The sequence below is a fragment of the Chrysochloris asiatica genome, unplaced genomic scaffold, assembly GCF_000296735.1.
Source record: "Chrysochloris asiatica unplaced genomic scaffold, ChrAsi1.0 scaffold00022, whole genome shotgun sequence".
NCBI lineage: Eukaryota > Metazoa > Chordata > Mammalia > Afrosoricida > Chrysochloridae > Chrysochloris > Chrysochloris asiatica.
The window spans coordinates 16,066,772-16,071,736 of record NW_006408540.1 but is presented as its reverse complement, the minus strand read 5'-3'; positions in this window follow the sequence as shown (position 1 = coordinate 16,071,736).

The window sequence follows — 4,965 nt, the reverse complement described above, 5'->3', positions numbered from 1 at the left end:
CAGGGTATTTTCATTCACCTGGCAGCCTTCCTGTCCTCAGTCAGAGGTAGCACGTGACCCTCATAGGTAAACACTTAATAAAAATCCTCATGATCAGATATGCAAATTAAAGCAGCACTGAGGTATTTTTGGCCTACCCAGTTAGCAAGGCTTTTTCTTTTCTTTCTTTCTTTCCTTTTATTTTTCTTATTAATATTCAGTGCTGTCAGGTTTCCAAGAAAAGGGCACCAACTTACACTACTGGTAAGGATATAAATAGCACAATCTTTCTGGAAGGTAATAGAGCAATTCAATCCCCTCTCTTGAAAATATGCCTATCGTTTGATCTAGCAGTCTCACATCACATCAAGGGCCTGTGCTGGAGTTCTTCCATTTAATCCTCACAATAACTTCATGAGATAATACTTACTGCTATTATCTTCATTTACAATGAGAAAACTAAAATTCAGAGAGGTTCAGTAACTTGTTCAAGGTTAAAACTCGGTGCCATTGACTGGCTTCCAACTCATAATGACTCCGTGTGGTAGTCTTGGGGTCCTACTGTGGTGTTGTAGGATAAGTCCTGGGCTGCTAACTGCAAAGTCAGTGGTTCAAACCCACCAGCCACTCCTCAGAAACCCTATACAGGATCACTATGAGTCAGAATCAAGTGACGACGCTTAACAGTATTCTTGAAGACGTAGATTGCTAGGGCTTTCTTCTGTAGCACTTCTTGGTGGGTTTGGACTACCAGTCATTTGGTTATTAAAGCAAACGAAATCAAACCCATAGCTGCTGAGTCAAATTCAACTCATAGTGACCCTATACAGAACCGACTCGATGGCGCTTAACAGCAACAGCAGCTGGTGCTGGGAAACAGCACAGAGTGGTTGAAAGAACATGGAGCTAAATAGATCTGGAATTGCAATTCATTTTAGCCACTTACCTGAGTACCTTGAGCAAGTTACCTGACATATCTGTCTTCTATTGCATTATCTGTGATGTCAAGTGCATGGTTACCATAATTATTAAGGATGAAAGTTGTCCCCACTCTTGTACCAGCACCTTCTTATTTTTCTCTCACCCAGTGGATGCTGTCACCATTAGAAGGTTGTTTATTCGCTCAAGCTGAGTTGGATTCCTCATCCCTTGAAGGGTTACTGCTGAGCTCCATATGGGGAAACTCCTATCCAGTGTTAATAGGTACTGTGCTTCTGATCCTGTTCAGAAGAGGGATTCATTCTGATTCAGACTCAGGGAGTTCACCAGTTTAATACTTCTCTGCTTTACATATATAAAACAAGAACAAGGATAAAAAAAATCTTTCACTTTGCCAAAAACAAGAAGCCCCAACGTGTTTTTGCTTCTTTAAATAGTATCCACACACATATACAAGTTCCATCTGCTTACCATTTACCTCTGGAGCCTGGAAATGCTGTGGTGCCCACAGCAGCGGCAAAGAGGGAGGGAGATGTTGAATGAGTGCAAGGCCTTATGACCCTGTGGGGAGGTGGGGGGAAGACATGAGCCTGACAGAGAGCAGCTACAACTTTGTGAGATTAATTTTCTTGTAAAATTCAAAGACTGACACATCTCTGCCAAAACACACATTTCTCATTCTCTGGACTACCCAGGTGGTGTGACTTGGAATGGTACCACATAAACAATATCCGGTTAGTTGGTGGACTGGGTGTCTTGCCCAGTTCACAGGGAGCACCCAGTCCAGGTGATCAGTTGTAAGGATGTGTTCTGTCCAAAATCCTTTCTGCTCATGAGGAGACTAGAGGGATATTCTTAAACCCATAGTTCTGGCCAGTGATGGGGCTCAGGTCAGTATGGACAAGACTGCAGGTCTTGGGAATGACCTGAATCCAATCGATGAAGACTGAGCAGAGACTGAGCTATTTCTCCCAAGGTGGGTATGTCCTGGCTGAGACCTCCTGGTAACCAGAACTGAGGTGACAATCCAGCCTGTTCTTCAAGATGTTGCTTAAGTGATGATCAATGTCCTGAAGCTCTTGTGATATCATCCAGGATATCATTCAGAAATGATTTCTGAAATGAATATATCAACAAAATGCATCTTGAATCAGAGAAAACCAGAGATATTCTAGGGTGAGTTTTGCAAACTATGACCATGGAGCTATCCATTCACCTCCTGATACTGTGTAGCATGCAAAAGAAAAACGATTTTTACATGCTGAAATAGCTAGGAAACTTTTTGTTTTAAAAAAAGAATAATATTTGTAACACAAGAAAATAGTCAAATATCAGTGTCCATTAGTAATGCTATTATTAGAACAGCTACACTCATCATTTGTATATTGTCCACAGCTCCTTTTAAGCTACTATTGCAGTTGGGTACTTGCCACAGAGCCCATAGGATCTGCTAAGCCTAAATTATTTACTATCAGGCCTTTTAGAGGAAAAGTTTGCCAACCACTGTTTCTAAGGAAGGGGTTTTGAATGTTACAACACATTTTACAAATCACCTCCACCACTATTGTGTCAGTTTTTTCCACTGTGGTGGCTTGTGGGTTGCTGTAATACTGGAAGCTATGCCATCAGTATTTCAAATACCAACAGGGCCTCCCCTGGTGGACAGATTTCAGTGGAATTTTCAGACTAAGGCAGACTAAGAGAATAGACCTGGAGATCTATTTCCAAAAATCGGCCAATTAAAATTGTATGGATCATCACAGAATGTTTTCAGATGCAATAATAGAAGATGAGCCCCTAGGTTGGAAGGTAGTCAAAACACACAATGGATACACCCCTCATGAAGATAGCACCTGACTGGGGAATGTTTCCATTCTGCCGCACATGGATCACTATGAGAAGGAGCTGACTCTATGGCAGCTAATAACATCAACAACAGAAATTACCTAGAGAGCTAGTAAAATAGATTGCATTACACCCTTAGACTTCTGATTCAATAAGTCTGATGTGAGGCCTAAAATTTGTATTATAACAAATTCCCAAATGATGCTGATGCTGAACACTATTGAAGAGTCCTGGTGTTGCACTGAACCTCCAACCTTGCAGTTAAAACTCACCAGCTGCTCCTCAGAAATCCTACAAGGGGTTGCTATGAGTCGGAACCTACTTGACAGCATTTAACAACAATTCAAGAGTCCTGGTGTGGCGCCATAGGATAAGCGCTAGGATAAGCCATAGGATTAGCACTTGACCTCAAGGTCAGTTAGAACCTCAAGGTCGGCAGTTCAAATTCACCAGATGCTCCTCAACAACTCTACACAGGGTCACTATGTGTTGGAACTGACTCAAGGGCACTTCACAACAACAACAAAGTCAAGAAAAACAGGAACTGTGATCACCACAGGACTTTACTTATTTAAACTTTTTTATTGTGAATCGAATGAAGATTTACAGAGTAAATCATCAGCTTTTACTTTAAGCAAATCATATACATTAGTACATTATAATGATTTCAAGTTCCTCCATGTTGAGAGATTTATCTTCAGATACGGTCATTTGGACTTCCATTGCTTCAGATTTATTCCTTTGCTCTTTCAATGTGCTGTCCGTTTCTGAGATCTTAGTATCACTCTTCTGGATTTCTAATTGCAGGTATTGTATTATTTCAAATTTTGCATTATTTTGCTCATTGTTCTTGTAATGTTTTCCTGAATTCCTCTAAAGTTTTTTCTGTATTCTCTTGTTTTCCTTGATCTTTCTATCAATCCTTAGAAGGTGCCTAAATAGCAACCTCTTAAATTATTTTTCAGTTAGTTCCATTACCTTTTCTTCCCCATAAACATTTTCTGGCTCTGTATCTTGGTCATTTGTTTGACCCATTTTCTCTTGTTTTGTTTTTGTTTTTGTTTTTTTCACGTGAACTAAAATTGCCAGTTGTTTCTGTGGCATTGTGTGGTGTTGTATTTGTATTTAATTCATGATTGTATGTTGATGTGTTCCTAAGCTTTAACCAATTGTCTCCTGTGAGTATAGTTAGAATGTAGTTTGCTGTTTGTACACTTCAGTTTAGGGTCGTTTTGGCTGGTGCTGGCTGCTCTTGGTTGCTGACCAGGTGGTATTGGCCCTTTCCCTGTGGGTGGAGCTGCAGAGGTTATAGTTGTGGCTGGATTTTATAGGTACGGTTGCTGTCTCCTGTCTGGTGGGAAAGAGAAAACTCCTCCCCCTTACTGCCACTCACACAAGAAAACAAAGCATAATAAACAAACAAGGAGCCAACAATGAAAAGATAAAATAATAAAGAGAAAAAGGAAATAAAAACAGGCAGAGCCAGAAAAAAGTAATATAAAAACCACGAAGACTAAAGAGGGGCATGGAAATGAAGGTATAGAAGATAAAAATAAAGAAAGAATTTTACAAAACATTTAAAGAGAAAAGAGGGACAGGAAAGTAGAACTATAGAATAGAAAATAAGAGGGAAATAAAAGAAAGAATTTTAAAGGAAAACCCAAAAATGCTTAGAAACCCGTGTGAGGGGGGATGTGAAGAGAGAGAGAGAGAGAGTAGTAAAGAAAGATCAAAAGGAAAAAGAAAGAATAGGGGAAATGAGAAATGGAAGAAGAGAAGGAAAAACAAAAGCAGAGGTAGAAAGGATAGAATTCAAGGGAATGGAAAGAGAAGACAGAGGAGAAAGAATAGACAAACAAAAACAATGAAACAACAAAAGGAAAAATCCACACTCCAAAACAAAAACAGTGCAGTAGTTGGATCCAGAGTGTAGAAAACTCTGGGGACTCCTGCAAGCCAAGGAGCTCACAAGGTTCATCTTGGAGGAAGTTTCTGGCCCTAGATGGAATTCCTATTGGCCTCGATGTTATCTCCAGAAGTAGTTACTGGAAGCCCTTGATGGAGATAATTTCAGTGTCTGTTAGGACCACAAGACAGCTGGTGTCAGGGTGACTTGTTAAATGCTGGTCTAGTGGCTCTTCTAGTGTTATGCCTAGCCTACCTGAACCTGGGCACCAAAATGGTGCACCCAATTGAAGCAGC